Raw genomic sequence first — 19689 nt, forward strand, 5'->3', positions numbered from 1 at the left:
AAACTGCAGAGAAACATGTTTGCAGGGTACCATTTTGGACAGCAGATGTTTCTGAAGTTATTTGTTGAAGATTCTTGCTACTATGCCATTATTGTTCACTAGTTTTAGCACCACAAGCTGGTCTGGACAGACAACTTAGGGAGGAGTCTCTGGAGAGGCAGCTTACGGTGCTGAAGGCTTTGGGTGGTTTCACACAGATGGCAATTTAGATGTCTATTGTTTTTCCTCAACAAAATAATTTGCCAGAATGATACCTGGATTGGCTGCTAGAATGATCTTTGCAGCTGCCCTTCTAGAAAATATGCTTATTATTGTTAAACACTCTCAGTAGTTGAGATTACTGCTGGAGATTACTATCCAGTCTATCTCAGCATTACTTACTATGTTTTTATTACAGCAAGAGCTGCATCCTAAAGCTTTGAGTATCCATGCTGTTCTAATGACAAGCAAAAAGATTAACTTTTCAACTTGATAGTAATGACAAACTTTGTATATTTTAGCACTCATGGATTTATGCTGTAGTACTTGTTTAATACGTGTGATTTTGCATTCACATACAGCAGTGCTACTGCTGGCTATTCTCAATGTCTGACTATGGAGTTCCATTAGTGTTTTGCCAGAGACAGCATGGAGTCTCTGCAAATGTGTCAGTGACTGGGATGTTTCTTACAAGCACCAAAGGCCATCTGGGCCTCTTCGCTGTGGGGCCCACAACAAACCTTACAGTCACAGACCACCTCAGAAGACTGATCCACAACTTGGTGAAGCTCTTCTGCCTTTCTTGCTCCTGTTTATTTTTCACAACACAAAGCACTGCTTGTATTTCCTGTTAGCTGCTTCTGCACATTACTCAAATTTTATCTTCTCAAGAATTATCATCACAGCTTTGTGTAACAGACTGGACTTGCCACACACCAAACCAATCCCATGTTTCAGCTTAGTGTGCTGCATCCTTGACATCAATGCACTATAATTTTACATTCATAATTAAGTATCAGTAGCATAAGGCTTGTCTCCATTTGCTTCTTGTAAACTTAATTTTGCTTTAACTAATTTACTCCAGGAACAAGCTGACATTTGATTCCCTTCAGTCAGAGCTCAGATCTTCAGCCCTTTGTCTGCAGAGTTTGCAGAGTACTGGCAAAGACGAGAGGGTGCCCAGGATCAGACTTCAAGTGGATTCACACTGCTTTGCATTTACTGAAACACCACCATCAGTGAGCACCTGGTACTTCACAAAAAGCAGCAAAGTAACAGTTATTTCCTAATGTATCTTCTATCACAAAAGTTCAATGCAAGAAATAGTCTCTGAAAAAAAAAATTTGTTACCTGCAACCACCAGTTAGCTGATTAAATTAGATTTAAACTAAATAATGTCTTAAGTATTATTTCAAAACATTTATATGAATACAGGGATGAAAAATCTGGATAAAGGATGGTCTGGCTTAAATTACTTTAGTTATTGATTTTCATTATAATGTGTCTCTAATGAGCTTGAAGCATCCTTTTACTTTACAAAACCCCAAAACAACAAAAATTACCTTTGTTCTTTTTAGATACACATATGTACATACACATATGCACACATATATGTAAGGTTCCCACATTTGAAGGAAATTATACACCAACTCATTCACTTTAGGCACCAACTCCTATACTCCACTGTAAATTTTAATTATATACAGCTACTGATGAGCTAAGGAAACTGCACATGTGGCTTTACCACTGACATCCATATTTTTGTGCTCCCTGATCTATTCATAGAAGCTTCTCATTTCACACACTCATACTGAAATCTTTTTTTACTTTGCCTTCTGCCCACCAATTTGTTGCTTGTATTAGATGCTATTTGAGAGAGTTACAGTCCAAGACAAGTAACCTGGTCTAGTGGAAGGTGTCCCTCCCCATGGCAGGTTGGAACTAGATGATATTATGGGTCTTTTTCAACCAGATCATTCTATGATGTAGCCATGATATTTAGTGAGAAATCCTCTGCTAGGACTTTTCCTGTCCTGAGGAGCTGAGAGCCTCAGGAAAGAAATGCAAACAATAACTGTGAAATGCTGCTGTGGAAGGCCACAGGTGCATCTTCCATTGGTCCATGTGGATTGTTTTCAATTGGTGACCCATCACAGCCACCCGTGCCAAGGCTGTGAGCAGTCACAGAATTTTGTTATGCATTCTGTTCCTATTCTATTCTTGTCTTTGTAGCCTTTTGATTCTTCTCTCTCTGTTCTTTTAGTATAGTTTTAATGTAGTATTTTAATATAATATATAACATAATAAATCAGCCTTCTGATCAAAATGGAGTCAAGCCTCGTGTTCTCACACAAGGGGTTCTTGCTGAGACCAGACTACGATCCTATGAATAATAACTGTAACTGCTTCTACAGAACTGTTTCACCAAATCATCTTTGGCTCTCATCATGCTTTTATTTTACATGTCGCTGGAGCTTACTTGTCAGTATTTCAGACTGCTAAATTGAGAAGTGATGAGGAAGTATATAAAAGTCACTATAAATGTGTAGCAAATTATAATATTTGGCAGTCATCTTTTAAGAAGCATATTCAGGAGTAGGCCAGGATTTTTCCCTAGCTTTTGGCTGGTTGGTTTCTCTAAATGGCCCTCCAAGCCTGTTGCAGGTAAGGTCCCACAAACAAAAACGCCAAGGCCTACCATCCCACTTCTAGAATTACAAATTTATTCTGGTTTCAAATGAAATTGGCGGGGGGAGGGGAATGTACACAAGGTATGCTTGTAGTCTGTGAACATAGGGGTAGATTCAACAGCTCACTGTTTTTTCCTCACTGCTTGTATTCTCTAAAAGATAACTACATTAATAATTCTGTATTACACATGTTAATGTACATCTGAGTACTGAGTGGTAGGCCTTAACTCATATGAAAAAAATTAAGAGAAGTGATTTGAAACAAAGGATGAAAAGAATGTTTTCAGTTTATGAAATGCTGGTATCCATTTTTGAAAGCCCCTTTGCTCCTTTTGATTAGAACAGCCTTTACCTTCATTGCTGTGCTGCTTCCATTCAGGACGGAGTCACAGAGCTTAAAAACACCATTAGGAAGCAGAGGATAGCAAGTACTAAACCACACACAGTTCTGACACCTCATATGTTACACAATTAGTTGTCAGCCTTGTGTAAGAAGCAGAAGGGCACAAGATCCTGTTTTCAGAAGTGTTCTGTTTTAGGTAATAAAATACTTGTATACAGCAGTGTTTGGTTTAATAACACCATTAATTTTAGAAGCATAATGTTGAAGTTACATAACAAACACCATTAAGGTAACTCCACTATTCAGTATTAAGGTGCCTTTGCTTGGAAGAGAGACGGAAATTCCAGTTCCCAAAATCAAAAAGCCAAGATGTCAACAAAAATTGGAAATAGGAAAATTATGGAAGTTAAAGACAAACAAAAAGTTTCATAGATGCTCTATGAATAACACATGGCACCTCTTTACTCAGCAAACAGCTTCTCATTTAGTACTAAGAGTGTATACACTCAAGTATTTTTAATGGTTATATCAACCCATTAAAATAATCTCTCTAGGAAAGAAAATCAGAACTTCAAGACATGATTAAAAATTAGTTTTCAAATGAATTTTTTAAAGAAGTTGGTACACCAATTTAAAACTAAACAAACCCACTCCAAAGCCCACAGACTTTATTTTGTATCAGTTATAACTGATTCAAGAGAAAATCCACCCCAACTTCATACACAGTTCTGGTTTAAAATCCTGTTTTGCTAATGTTATGAGTAAAATCCCAAACGAATAGCCCTAGGAAGCTACATAATGGGTCTAACACTGTCTATTTATAGTCCTTCCATGATTCAAACTTGAGAGGACAAGTTGTTTTAAATTTCAGTTTTATTTCATAATGTATCTCTTCTTCCAAATGCAAGACCACCAGTTTTAAGATCACCTCTATCTACTACTGTATGGGACTGGCTCACGAAAGCACTGGCCACGCTGCCTCTCCAGCTGGGGCACTCCCCTGAGCACACACTGAAGACAAGAGCCAGGGCCCAGCTAGGGTTGTTATGTGATGGAGACTGGATATGGATTTAGCCTGTCAGTGCTAAATCTATCTCTTTGTTAAGGACACCAGCTCGTACCAAGAACAATCTTACACCTCAAAGATGGTGAATGTGATGTATCCAAAATGCAGTACTACTGAGTTACAGAAGCTGCCCAAATGGTGGGAGGGTTGACACACCTGAAGGATGGGATGCCATCCAGAGGGGCCTGGACAAGCTTAAGAAATGAGCCCATGTGAATCTCATGCAGTTTAACAAGACCAAATGCTGGTGCTGCACCAGGGTCCAGGCAACTCTGGATGATTAGAGGGATGGAGCTGTGAAAAAGACTGAGAGGATTGAGTTTGCTCAACCTGGAGAAGAAAGGCTTTGGGGTGACCTAACTGCAGAATTCCAGTACCCGAAGGGCACCTACAAGAAAGATGCAGAAACTTTTTACAAGGGCATGTAGGGACAGGAGAAGGGGGAATGGCTTTAAACACTGAGAGTAAGTTTAGATTAAATATCAGGAAGAAATTCTTTATCTTGAGAGTGATAAGGCACTAGAAGAGTTTCCCCTGAGAAGTTGTGCATGCTCCACCCCTGGAAGTGTTCAAGGCTAGGCTGGATGGATTTGTGAGCAACCTGGTGTAGTGGAAGGTGTCCCTGCCCATGGCAGAGGGATTGGGACTAGATGGTCTTTAAGGTCCCTTACAACCCAACCCATTCTGTGATTTTATGACTGAACAACAATAACAGAAAAGACCCAAATGATGGATGGATTTATTCACATGAGTGGATAAATACCTACCTGTGACAAGAAGGTATTTCAGAAATTATTTAGGAGCAGTCCTAATACACATTAACGAGGAAGAGAAAACAATTGCAGAATTTTGTCCCCTCCCCAGTCCCCAAACCTCACCCTCCTCGGCCTTGGTGCCTAAATGAACTGCCATTACCTGTGCCAAGGTTTTCAAGTATAACTTTAAAAAATTCTGAAGTAGAAAATTCTAGTCTCAAACTGGACACTGAGTAACAGTCCCCATCTTCAAGATCAGGTACATCTGTTTCTCAGGGTAAATAGCACCACAATGAAAATCACAAACAGTAAACATGAGAAAAATAAGCAGCTATATAGAGAATATCCACTCAACATTCTAAGTAACCTCTGCTGATCACAGAAACCTGTTATCACAAAACAGTGCTGGATTTATTGCTTTTGTCTATTCCTTGCTTTTCTTTAAGTGTTAGGATACTTCCACACACTATCTCAGCTTAAAAAGCCATGCAAAAACCATCAGCACTGCTTCTACTACCCATTCCTTTTGTAATTTCCTACTTTTAATGGAAGGGACAATCCCTTGTGCTCATATAATCAGGAATCATTAAAAGTAGTAGTGAGAATACTGACAGTCTTTCCCCACCATTTGCTGGCTAATATAAGAAAGATGACCATGGAAAACTGGATAGCCACCTCTGGAGGTTCTTTCAGAGGGATGAAGATCCTTACTTGTGCTGAAGTGTTTTGAAGATGCAAACAGAGATTTCTATAATTTTTTGGCAAATGCATTTACTGAAAAGTATTACCACTATGCTAAGTAGCTTAAGAAATTAACTTCTAAATTAAAAAGGCCTCAAAAAGCAGGGAAAAAAAACTTCTGAAAACAAAGCCTTACAAAATTTCTGCACTGGAAGCCATTACAGTAATACACCTACTGAAAAGTGATGGCTGTGAGACAGTGGCTGGATAGAAGCACGGATCAGCACTTAAAAGATTCTAAATTATTTTTAAAATTGGTTTCAGCAGTGATTATTGTCCAACATCAGCAGCACATGCTGTCAATAGGTCCATTTCTTGCACAGCAAGAAACTATTACAATTGGCATTTTATTACATTTTGATTTATCTACATTAAAAAGAAAAACACCACAACAAAATACCTTTAAAGCAGAAAGAGCCATGAAGGACAGCACGTGGAAACAACAAGATAACACACACATGCTTCTCAAAACCACATTAGTTTTCCGTTTGCTTTTCTGCATGGCAGAAGAATGAGTTGTAATTTCTGTTTTCATTTGCTGATAGTCACCAAGCCAATACTTTCTCAAACAACAAAAACAGTCTTTGCCTTCTACAGACTACTCAGCACCTGGACTGAAAATTAATACAAATTAAATTTAAAAGTTTCATGCTGGTTTAGGCCAGTCCAACTAGACACAGAAGAAGCTATCACTCCCTGTCACCTAGTTTTCTACCAGAATATTGTCATGTATGAAAGGCTACCAGCTATTTCTGACCCTTCCACCCCCCAGGTGAATCACAGTAGTGAACTGATTGTCCTGGACTGTTCCAGTGACTGGTGAAAAGAACAAGTTTTAGCACCAATCACAGTAGTGAACTGATTGTCCTGAACTGTTCCAGTGACTGGTGAAAAGAGCAAGTTTTAGCACCTACTCTCCCACAGACCTACTCTCCCAGAAATAAAGAGTGTATAGGCCTAAAATTTTAACTTCCTTCCCCTGTGGTATTATTTGAAAACCACTGCTAGAGTACTAGGGATAGAAAAAGGTTATGTTTTTCAACAGTCATTAAGTATGACCAAGTCACCTTTTCTAAACAAATGAGACTGTCCATAAATTACTATTGCCTCCACTCAAAAGGAGACCTCCAAGATAACCCCTGTGACAAAACAAAACTATAAGAAAGCTGATCCAGCAGATAAATAATTTCTTCAAAAGCCAGTTAGATCACAGGGTATATGTCCACAAAGTACCAATGGAATGGTCAATCACCACACGCAGGGAATTTAATTTTCAGCATAAATTTTTGATGCAAGTATAGTTTTTGGCACTGTTAAAAAGTCCCCAAGAATTTACCAGAGCAGAGACACTACTCACATAGAGAGGAAAAACAACACACAACAGATTAAGCCTTTGTTCACAACCTGAGGACACTAATATGCTGGACTAACTGATGAAATCAGAGGTTATACTTAAAGGAATATATTTAGCTGCTCTGGCAACTATTTAGTCTAATTTATTAACAATTGCTAACAGGTTACAAAATAGGCTTAGACAGGAGCTTAATCATATTAGCTTTTTTCTTAATTGTTCAATAAATGAGCAACATGCAACTGCAAACTGGAGTAATGGTGTTGGTTACAGGAGGACAAGGTGCCCTCACCTCATACAGACTGTGCATTTCTGGTACCTCTGCTACAAAGGTAGATGGAAACAAGAGAAGGACAATCAAAGTAACAGGGGCCCTCCTATGTAGGGGACATTAAGCAGAATTTTTGGGGAAAAGCCCTAAATATAAAACATATATTAAAAATATACAAATGTCAACTACATAATTAATAATTTAATACCAATTTTACACAACTTCCACTTAAACAACCTTCTAAACCACATACTGGCTTAAAGAAAAGTATACCAGGATGGAAGATCACACATACACATCTACTGTGATTCTCTCTCCTCGAGCATCAGCAGCTGACCACATAGCAATTCAGAAGGCAGGTCCATTTACTTCACATGTAGCATGGCTTTTTTTAGTATTACATTGAGAAAGCATGCACAGTTATTGCAAGAACCATCAGCTTAAGTGATTTTCACCCTTTTTTAGCATGGGCATTCTAGACCTGCTATACCAGGAATCATTTCAATCCCTTTTCAAACTTGCTGTACAGCTTCCATCAAGTGAAACCTCATTTCTCTGACTGCAAGACAGGAAAAACACACACTCATTTTTGTAAATACTGAGATCTGTTTTACTTTTTTTATCTATAGAAGTTCAAGACATCATGAATTTAGTTAAGTGCTATAAAAGTATCTATAAATAAAGTATTTGTGGGATGCTGCTGCTTGTGTTGTCCCTGTTCTTTGAACAGCAGGCAGTTTCTAGTCTTTACAATCTGCCATTTGCATTAAATTCATTTGCATTAAATGCATATGCATTAAATGCATTTTGAGAAACAAAAAGCTGAAATGAACCACCATATTTCCAAACCTACTCATAGTCTAGAAGAGGATTTTTAAAAGCCATATTAAAACATATGTAGAATGACATATGACAACAACCTTTTTTGAAGGGAAAGGAAACCTAGAAATGTATTAACAGCATGCTCCTGAATATTTCTGTATTTACCAATCATCACTATGTTAATAAATACCCTCCTTTCTGCTCATATAAGCACCAGCTAACATACAGCAGGATTACAGCCAGCCACGTTAGAATGCAAAGTCTACATTACTATTTGTGTGCAATTACTCTATTAATTAAGATAATGAGTCAAGCACTGAGGTGTTCAAAACTGTACAGAGACTAAATAATGCCCACTGGGAATGAGAACCATACTGTATGTGCCAGTCACATTCCCAGTTCTTTTCCCATTCTGCCCATGCTCACATATGGTCAAGAATCCTAGACAAGTAAACTGTACCTTTCATTGGGAATTCTACCTGGATGGACAAAAGAAACAGTGTATGAACAGTAAAACACATTCTTCAACTGAGATTCATCTCTCTCATATTTCAATTTTAAAACCCAAACAATCTAGATCTGCAAAGACAGAAAGAAATGACAAAGAAACCCACATATACATTTTTGGCTAGCATACAAAGCTCTTCGCTTATTATCTTGGGGAGCTTTACACTCAGTCCTGGAGTACCAAGAGGGAATAAGAAAATTAGTCTTGGTCTCAGCAACTTGTCATTCAGAAGTTTGAGAAAATAAGTAGTCAACAAATGTACTCCAAAGATGGTGATAATAATGAACCTTACAACTACACAGGAATTAAAATTATGGCCAAGTGACACTCTTTTTAATACCACAGCAATATACTGCAAAGACAAAAGGCATCACAATGAAGTACATCTATTTAAACCACTATGAACACCTACACTGATACACTTCCCACTTCATTCTACAAGCTCCCCTAGTAGCTAAGATCCTTTCTAGTTCTAGCTTCCCTCCATCAAAACTCAATCACTCTTACAGGAATTTACCAAAATATTTTACACATAATTTACAAGTTTTAATGATCTTCTTAATTTATGACAGTAGCATGAATCACTCTGCACAACAGACAAATGAGAACTCAGTGAACTGCATACAATAAATAGTCCAACCCACCTATCACTAACAGTCATTTCAGAGCAGGAAAAATGGTAAAGCTGGATGAGTGGTTGGTTCTCAAACATTATCTTCCAGTATCAAGAATTGTTTAGAGGCTGAAATACACAACTGTTCAGTATACCATTTTATATTTAAACTACTATGAGCATTTTAAAGGAAATTTCAGGAAATTAACATAAATGGTGGATTTCCAAATCAAACAAAACTACTAATTCTCAGTTTCTAGATGAATGTGTGCAAGGGAGTATATAATGATTTAATCATCCCTTTTCAAGTTGCTGTGCCTTGCTAGTGGGCAAAACAGAGAGAAATGCAGGAAGAAAAAAAAAATCAACAGAATAATTAGCCAAAAATTACACACTTCATCGTTTACCTATAAAAAGGAACTACACAACACAACAGCTGGCAGCCTTTGATTAAGCCTAAGGTCTCCTGACAATAAACCAGGCTGCTGACACTTAACTGACATGCCAGCATCGACAGTTTGAGAGAAGAGACCTCTGGGAATTACAGAGAATTCTAAAAACGACATTGAGCAAGAAGAAGAGAAGCCAAACAACTCACAATAAAAGCAGAAAATAAGACAGATGTACACCTCATAACCAAAAAAGGGAATAGATTAGTATGTAAGACTGTAGCAAGCAAATATTTATTTACTCTAAATAAAACTGACTTCCTTAAAAGCATCATCTTATATCTTGCCAAATACCAGGGCAGTAGTTCCACAATAATTTTCCCTCAAAACTACTATCATGTCAAAATTACAATGTAGAAAAACTTAAAACACTTTTTAGAAGTTACTACAAATAACTGTGAAAAATACTATGTTTATCAGCAATATTTACCTCGTGTTCTTGGTTATCTTGTCCATCTTTGCCACTTTTTCCAGTCTTGACTGATTTTGCAGGTTCCTTAAAAAAAAGTTTGCAGTTTTAGTTTTTCTTTTAGAAAGGAGATCTAGATTTTCAAGTCAAGGAACCAGGCTTTTAAAGACACTCGCTAAAAGTAATAAAATTAGTAGAATAAAAATTATACAATTTAACTGGACGATGATAATATTGGACTATAAGTTTCTACAAAGCCACTTTAAACATTTTTTTTTATCTGCAGAAAGACTTTGGAGTTTTATTTATGCCTCAAGATTCACCTATAAAGATAAGCTTTCATATAGGTAAGCAGGCAGGGCCAAAGAATGAAAGTGATTTGAACCATGTCTAAGAAATTACTTAGTTCTACTACCTTGCTGTTTGGTTTTTTGGCTCAGAAATATTTATATTTAGTTTAGCTTTGAAACTAGCATGAGTATAGCACACGTTTTACACTGTATTAGTGTGTCTGTTCTAGGGGCTAGCAAGTCCAGTGTTAGAAGTAGGCCCACAACTCAATTTTCGGCATCACAGCACTGTACTTTCCTTGAACCCTTCACCTATTTTTGAGATTTGTTAGTCTCAGAAAAGCGAAGGAAAGTTTCAATGTTTTTAACACCGAAAGTGCCAAGGATACTGGGAAAATTTAAAGCAAACAAACCCCACAAACCACAACACTCAACCTCCCTACAACTAACTTTTAAAATGCCGTTGACAAACTAAAAACTAAACAGAAGCGGTCGAGGGGGACAGCAGCTGGCTGAGGAGAGGAGCGCACTGCACTGTTTCTGACTTCCACACACGGCTCATTGCCTACCACACAAAATAAAGCGCAACCCAGCTAACTTCCTGCCGCCTCTACAAGTTTTCTGCCATCGCTACTTGTGCAAGCCCCTTTCGTAGCCGCCGGACAAATCACTCCCCGGAGCCTGAGGCAAAGCTGGGTTCATTCTATTGTCAGGAGAAGGAGCTGAAAGACTCCGAGGGGCGATCGGCGCTCCCTGAATACTCATGGAGATCCCCCAAGCGCAACTCCCACTGCAGCCAGAGCTGCGCAGCAGCCCAGCTTCCCAGCACGGGGCGCGGGCAAGAAGCCGCGGGGACGGACCCCCCCCACCCTGCCTGGAAATAATCCCTTCCCCTCCCCACCGCCCCCGGGCCAGCCCCCTCCCCGCTCCGCCTCAGCCAGCCCCGGCTGAGGACACGTTTCCCATCCCCTCCCTCCAGCGCTCCCCCGCACGCCAAACCCACGGCCGCCCTCCGCCGACTCCCTCGCTGCGACGGCCGCCGGCGAGACGGTACCAGGACCCCGCCTCGGCACCCCCGGCCTAGGCCCCGCCGGGAGCCGCCCCCTCCCCGGCGGAGGCCGGCACACAGCAGCGAGGGAGGGAGCTGCCCCCAGCCGGGGCTGCCCCTCGCGCGGCTCTCCCAGCGCCGGGGAACGGGAGCCGCTCGCCGCTGCCGCCCCCCACCCCAGGCCCCTCCTCCCCGCGGGGCCTGCGGGGCTGGCGGCGCTCCCGCCCCCGGCGGCTCCGGCGCTTTCCCGGGCGGGTCGGGGCTCCCCCGACGGCTCCGGGGCTCTCCCGGCGGGAGTGGAGCTCTCCACACGGCTCCGGGGCTCTCCCGGCAGGATAGGGGCTCTCCCGGCGGCTCCCCCGCTCCGCCCGGGCTCCGGCCACGCCTCGGGGTGCTCCCGCCGGCTGAGCGCGCAGCGGGACGGGCTGAGGCGCCCTCAGGGCCCCGAGGCTCCGGCGGCTCTCCCTCAGCCGGGGCGGCCCGTGGGGAGCGGGGCTCCCTGCAGCCGCTGCCTCCGCCGCTCCTGGGCGAGGGGCCCGGGCTCCGCCGCGGGCATCCGGGCACCCGTCACGGGGGAGCGGAAACCTTAAGGGGAAAAAAAAAAAGAAAAAAGAGATAAAGCAATATAGGGCATGCCTGAAGTTCGCTGGTCCTCCCGTGCAAATCCAGTGTGCCCATCTTCATTCTGAGGGCTACCCTGTGTGCCTGCAGTATGTGGATGGGGAAGGTGAACTTTGGGAAGTTTGCTGGTTTTGAAACCATATCTTGATTGCTTTTAAAAGCCTGAGTTCGGTTGTGCATGTTTTCATCATGCCCACCTGTACCAGAGATAATTTTTGTCCAAACAAATAATTTTTTAATCTCCCAAAACCAGAATGCAAAATTTAGGACAATCTTAAGACAAAAGAAGAATAGTGCAAACACTCCATGTGGAAAATTTACAAACTGTGTCTCTCCCATGGTCAGATTAAGCCACAAATTAATTGTTGGCTGAGGAAAAAGTGCAGAGGACATTAGCAGTCACAATAGCATCAAGACATAAAATATTTTAAATTTAGGTTGGATTTACTTGTTGAATTCTAATTGTGTTGTACAGCTAAAGGATAGAAAAATTACAATTTAATACAGTGTAAAAGTGAAATTGATCTCATTCCTTAGACAGCTTTTGAGTATCAAATCCAGCATAAGCAAAGAGATATGCTCTCATTTTTGTGATATGGGATTCTAATAAACGCTGGTGTCTGATGGGATAGTATCTAATGTTAGATACTTGTATCAGCTTGTATCCATTATATTGGAACACTGCTTTTGCTGTGGCAAAAAAGACAAAGAAACTTTGCGTTTTCCAGGCACTGCAAAGGGATTTACTGGCTACGGAGAGCTGCTTCCTCTTACTTCAGTCCTCTTCCTTTCCTGCTTCTTAAGTGCTAGGAAAGAAATTATGTCTGCCTCTTATCTCTCATCTTCTCTGGTTTGAGAGCTTAGAAATGAGGTGCAGTTATCACTATTGTGACTGCTGAGAGCCAGGCATGAGTGAGTTGCTACTAATAAATGACATTTCTCACCAACGCAATAAACATGGATTTTTAAAATACTAATAGACAGCAAAGGAGTGAAATCTCCCTCCATCTGTAGTCTGGAGTTTGATCAGTGTGTGGAAGGGTTTGTATGGATAGGGATAAACTCAAGAGCTTCCACTTCTTTGTTAGGTTACAGTTTTGTAGAAGCTTAAACTACTCTTAATTCCCAGCTGTTGTGCTGTATCTCCCTCTCCTGCACTTATGATGGTGCTGTGAGGTTTAAACCTGCTTGTAGAATTGATCAGGTTGAAAACTATCCTCCCAAAAATGATGTGTTGGTGTGTTGGTTTAGTTTTGGTTTGGAGTTTGTTGTTTGGTTTGATTTATTTATTTATTTATTTTTGCCTTGAACTGGCACACCACCACCTGCTTCTGTAAACACTGACACTGGCTGAAGGAAGGGGGTGGAAATATGTGGCGGGGGCGGGATGTGACCTCAACAGCCTAGATTTAGATCAGTTTAAGCAGCTTAATGAGTTTCTCATTGGCTCTTGGCCTCTTTTGTGCTGCTAGTGCTCATAGTTTTTCTAAATAATGGAAAAACTCTGTCAGTATCATTCTTACCCAAATACTTCTGAATAGGAGCAGCAAAAATTGTCTGTCCTTATTTTGCAGTTAGTTGGGAAACCTTGAATCAAAATGTTGAACTGAATACGGGTTCAAAAGTTGGTGCTGACTCAGTTAACATTTATGAGGTTTTCTTTGTGGCCACAGATGTAAAAACTCTTGTGAAAACTTGACTCCCCCTCACCTTGCTTTGCTGCAGAGTCTAATTCACCAGTAACAGAAAGCAATTGTGTTTTTCAAGGCCTGCTCTATTATATGAAATAATGAGTAGGTGGAGGAGGTTTACAAGAAAAATAGTTCTGTCTGTATGCTCTAGTGCCTTCATAAAACCTGAGACTAAGATAAGTGACTTATGTGATGAAGTCTTACTTTTACTACAAAGGTATGGCACTGTGGGCCTAATTATTCTGCTGTGGAGTAGGAATAACCATGTAAATAAGGTGATGTAATTTGAGTGTGAATATGACTATATTAATATTTGCATTAACTTCTGGACGTTTTATGCAAACTCGGTGTTTTGAAAAACCAGAATGTATTCACACTGATTAGGTTATCACTGTAATTAAAATGTCAAAAACTAATGCATGTAGCATAGTTTTTAATTTGCATTTTTTACTGTACTGATCAAATTCTGTTAATTTGCAAAAGTTAAGTCACCAAATAATGTCAAGTATTGTGTAAAACACCTGGATAATACTTAATAGCTTGAATCTGGGCCAAGTGTCCTGTGTGCCAATGAAAGGGGAATATTTACACAATTAGTCCTTTCCAGCTGTATTGGATATTCTCATCTGTTTGATTGCTTTTTGTTTGTTTTTTTTTTTTTTTTTGCTTGTTTTTTAATCCTTTTACAGTGGTTGAGCAGTCATGCTCTGGCCTGAGTGTACTGAACAGACCAGTGTCACTGTGACAGGGATACCATCTTCCATCCCCAGTGTATGACTTTATTGCTTCCTGTGCCCTGTCTCTGGTTTAATTGTGTGGTGTGCCAGTTCAGCTTGTTAAAATGGCAGAAAACTAACTGAGCAGTGGTGACAGGAGACAACGAGACCTTTTGCTAGGAAGCTCTTAATTTGGCTCAGCTGAAGCTATGCAACAGCAGTTGTGGACAAGGTTTTAGCAGCCAGTGAACTGTCATCATAATGCATAATTGTCAAACATTGTCAGGCTGTTTCCCAAAACATCTCTTCATTGACTGATGCAGACTTTTGTTGTCTGGCACACTGTGTCAGATATAGAGAGCTGAAACCTGAAGGACCAATGGCAGTAGAGAGGCTGGAATAGATGGGTTGGAATAGAAACAGGTTTTTCTCATTCTTGCACGAGCCAAAATACTACTTAAGGTAACTTTCCTGGCAAGAATAGTGGAACTGGCAGATTATGTGTGAAGGAACTAACTGAGGGAACAAACTACTTAATCAGCACCTGCAATAGATTCTGCTTCTATGCAATCTAACACCAAAAGCTGCAAAACCAGTATACTCAACTTCACAAAAAAAGCTTTCAGGAACTTTCTCTACAAGCATGGATTCATTCTGCTTACCCTGAATCACATTAAATAATTCTTGTGCTGCTCTCAATCTAAATTATAAGGCTTTAATTCTCAGTTATTTTAAAATCCATTACTGTTGGATGCCCTGCTGTCACAATCTGCAGTATTGTAAAGGTTGCAAAACAATTTATTCACAGCTGTATAAAAGTCAGACTCTTTTGAGGTAGTTAGTAACAGGTCAAACTTGGAACTCCATGCACGTAAACAACATATTTTAGCCCTATATGTGACCACATAATTACAAATGGCAATTATTGCATCACTTAACACAGAATCAGAGATACATGTCCAGAACCATAATTAATCACATGTGTGTGTAGTAGTGTCATATTTGATGCCTTCTAGTGGTAATATTACTCTGTATCTTTGGAAAATTTGGACTAGTAAAAAAATGAAAAAAATTCATGTATGATTGATAATGCTATCTGAATCTTAGCTTTAAGAATTTTCAGTATTAACATGGATTCTGGATTTCTGTTTTGGCCAACTTAATTTTAAACTGAATTTAAAAAAAATAAATAATGAGAATGGACAGCTCATGCAGAATGTTACTAAGGCATTGTACTGATTTTAACTGGGATACAGTTACATTTCTTCATTGTTGCTTCTATGGGGCTAGATGTGTTTTGAATTTATGACAGAAACAGTGCTAAGAACATAAGGATGTTTTTGTTATTGCTGAGCAGTGATTACACAACCTCAAGACCTCTTCTCCTTCTCACACTGCCCCACCATGGGTGGGGCTGGGGGTACACCAGAGGTTGGGAGGGGACACAACTGGGACAGTGACCCCGCTGTCCCAAGGGGTATTCCATCCTGTGTGATGTCTTGCTCAGCACTGAAACTGGACAGAGGTGTGTGGAGTTTGGCTGGGGCTGGCACTGCTTGGGGGCTGGCTGGGCATCTGTTGGCTGGCTGGTGAGCAATTGTTTTGGGTTTTTTTATATTTTCTTCTTTTCTTCTTTGTGTATTTTCTTTTAATTACTATTAGATTGTCTTTTTCTCAACCTATGAAGTTTCCCATTTTTACTCTTTTGATTCTCACCCCTATTCCATTGGGGGTAAGCGAGCAAGCAGCTGTGTGATGCTGAGCAGACTACCGGGATTAAACCATGACAAGCATCTATACAGAGATCAGAAATATTCTGGACAAATAATATATCACAAAAATATCTAGTAATATCTTATGATAGTTAAAACATTTTTATCTGCTTGTGGCCACAGTTACCACAGTGGTTATTAAGTATTAAAGTGACCTACATGGGGGAATTCAGAGGATGATCAAAGTAAAAGACAGGCTATTAAGCCGGATGAACCATTTGTCTTATCCAGAATGCCAATTCCTATGAGAAGTGCCTGAATTTGTGTGCTGATACCCAAACTCCAGAGAGATGGGAATTACAAAAATAGTAACATTAAAACACTTTGTACAAATCGCTTGATGCTCTTCTGCCTCAGTGAAGCAAATGAAAAGATCTTAAAAGCAAGACTTTGCTGTATGTCATGGACTTGAATCTTTTCAGGAAAAAACCTCAAAGACATGCAACTCTGTTTGTGGCATTTATAAATTAGGATGTCTGCTTTCACATTTGCACTATTTCTGTGGGTTTATTTTTTTATCCTTATAATGAGTTAAGCATTGCTTGAAAATATTATATAATAATCTGTTTAAAATTTATTGTCTCTGCCTAGCATTTAGGAGGTAGAAGGGACATATTTATTTTTTGATAGTTCATCTCTTTTTCATGTCCAAATTGAGTATTTTTGTGGTGTGTTTTGGTGCAATTTTTAGCAGTCTTTGTTCATTCCAGGCTTTTGCTGCATTAAATACACTGTTCCCATACATGTACTAGCATTCCTTCTTCCCACACGATATCAAAGGAAAGATTAATTTTGTATCAGATGAGTGAGACTAGTAACATAAAGGTGACTGCAGCTAAAACTCCTACATTTTCATTTTCATCATATTTAAGCTGGTATTTATAGAATGAATGAAGACATCCAATTAATTGTACCTCCTGTTGATGCCATACAAGATTTTCTCCTTCTACACTTCATACCTTTTTTCTGCCATTTTTAGGATTGGTCATAGCTAATATAGCTGTATATTTTTATCTCAGTGTGGGAAGAGTTGAAAGACATACTCAGAAGGCGTGCTCAGGACTTAACCCTGCAAGTGCCATCAGTTTGTGGATTCAGGATGCTCCGTGTCTGCGTGTGCTCAGAAGTGTCCATCTTCTGAGATGATGCATACGCTGGATTTCTGATTTTCAGGAGCAATCCGTGCTGCCTTGCCAGAATGCGAGGAGCAGCTTCCACCAGCAGCGCTTTTGGCTCGCTCCCCTTAGGGCAGGCTGCCTGCCGCTGCACCGAGCGGGCTCTGCAGGGATCTGACAGAGCTGCAGGGATCTGACAGAGCTGCAGGGATCTGACAGAGCTCTGCAGGGATCTTAGAGAGCTGCAGGGATCTGACAGAGCTCTGCAGGGATTTGACAGACCTGCAGGGATCTGACAGAGCTCTGCAGGGATCTGACAGAGCTGCAGGGATCTGACAGAGCTGCAGGGATCTGACAGAGCTGCAGGGATCTGACAGAGCTGCAGGGATCTGACAGAGCTGCAGGGATCTGACAGAGCTCTGCAGGGATCTTAGAGAGCTGCAGGGATCTGGCAGAGCTGCAGGGATCTGAAAGAGCTCTGCAAGGATCTGACAGAGCTCTGCAGGCCTCTTCAGCCTCTCTGCATTTATGGCACAGCACAGACATTGCTCCTGTGCTGTGCTCACATCCTGCGATCAGGCCAGCTCTTAGGAAGGATAAAATTTTGAATTTAAGTATCAATGCCTGGGTCTACACTGAAATCTCTCAGCAAAAAGCAGCCTCATCAGGTCTGTTTTGGTAGTCAGGGTTACTCCTGCAGTCAGGGTTCCCTGTCTTCAAAAGCTGTGATAGTTTAGAGGCCTCTGTGAGACTGATTCCCTTTTGGCACTTTAAAGTCTATCTTTGCACGTGAGACATCTGAAAAAATCTGAAACATTCTTTTATAATAAAACTTTTTTTTTTGCCAAAGATAGAAGGAGAAATGCTTGTGACACCACTTATCTCCTACTATGCCGTGTTATCAGAGAGATATGTTACAGTGTCATGCCAGGCAAAGGCTTGCAATGATGAGGTTGGAGGATTGGACCAAGAGATTTTGTTCTCATACCATTCCTAGAGCTATCTAGTCACTGAATGGCTTCAAGAATTTTTCTAAGAGCAAGCCTTGTTATTTTGTTTCAGGGAGTATTCCAGGAATAATCGAATGTGCACAAAGTGAATGCTAATGAAGAGGACCTTGGAACAAAACAGGCAGTAATTCAAACTGATAGTAGAGGTGCACTCAAAATCTCCTTATGTGTTGTGACGGAAGCCTTGGCTTCGAATTCAGCTGTGGATTCTACTGACTGGTAAAACTCCTGACCCACAGAATCATAGAATGGGTTGGGTTTGAGAGGACTGCAGTGGTTCATTTTGTCCAACCTCCCTGTTCAAGCAGGGTAGATCCAGTGAGAGAAACTCCACAGCGCTGCATCCAGATGGTTCTTGGGTAGATCCAGTGAGAGAAACTCCACAGCTTCTCTGGACAATCTGTTCAAATGCATGGTCAATGCACAGTAAAGAATTTATTGCTCATGTTCAGGTGGAACTTGCTGATCATCAGTTTCCACTCATTGCTTCTTGTCCTGTTGCTTGGCACAACCAAGAAGAGCCTTGCTCTATCCTCCTACCACTCTCAGATGCTTGTAGACATTGGTGGGGTCCCCTCTCAGTTGTGTTTTCTCGAGGCTGAACAGGCCCAGCTACCTCAGCCCCTTCCTCCTAAAAGAGACGCTCCAGTCCCTTAATCACATTTGTAGCCCTCCAGCTGGGCCCAGTCTAGGAGCTCCTCTGTTTGTACTGAGGAATTAATTATTCTAAATTCAGCTTTTCAATACAAGAGTTATTAAGAGCAAATCACCTTCATCAAACCAGAATGTTTTTGCTTAGTCACATTTCAGAAGGTGTCAGCTCCATTTTCACTGAAGGTTTAAAAAAAAATCAGATACTCTGAAAGAATTGACAGAGCAATTAAACATTGGCAAAGTTTATAAGCATTTCAAACCAGAATCTTACAATAGGAAGTGTTAGACCAACTTAACTGCAGATTTCTCTTCCATCTGTATTTATATCATGCTGTGTATTGACTATCTGGTATGCCTGTACAAACTTTGCCCCAACATTAAATTCGTTTGCATCTTATGTTCAGTATTTATTTCAGAAATTTTACATAGTTATGAGCTGTATTTGCATTTTATCATCAGTTCTTAGGTACATTAGGACTTCTTTTGAACATCAGGAAGTTGATTAGAAGTATTGGGTAGACAATTACTAAGAAGTCATAAAACAAGGCCTTTGACACAAATTTTTCTCCTGCATGCATTCCACAGAACCATGACACATAATCTTTATACTTCATGCATTTCCTTCATAGAGGTTCATGGGTTTTTTGAAGTTCATGCTCCTCTTTTTCTGTCCACAGTTTTTTGCTGTGAAAATGGCATGTATCAATGTCAGCACAGCTGATTAATCACAACTCTTCTTCTAGAGTTTAATTTCCCAATCCAGCTCTGGTCTCCA

At 40.5% G+C, this 19689-nt stretch overlaps 1 protein-coding gene across 1 annotated transcript in view; it reads right to left on the reverse strand.

Moving 5' to 3' along the window:
• The window catches only part of PPP2R5C (protein phosphatase 2 regulatory subunit B'gamma), a 71586-nt gene extending 60219 nt beyond the window's left edge, over positions 1–11367 (reverse strand). The window contains exons 1-2 of the mRNA XM_039712597.1: positions 11291–11367; positions 10019–10084 (exon numbers count right to left, since the gene is read on the reverse strand). The gene's annotated coding sequence lies outside the window, so the exon portion shown is untranslated. The remainder of the gene's footprint in view (positions 1–10018; positions 10085–11290) is intronic.
• Positions 11368–19689: the final 8322 nt, after the last annotated feature.

The sequence above is a fragment of the Passer montanus genome, unplaced genomic scaffold, assembly GCF_014805655.1.
Source record: "Passer montanus isolate IOZ18808 unplaced genomic scaffold, ASM1480565v1 scaffold27, whole genome shotgun sequence".
Taxonomy (NCBI): domain Eukaryota; kingdom Metazoa; phylum Chordata; class Aves; order Passeriformes; family Passeridae; genus Passer; species Passer montanus.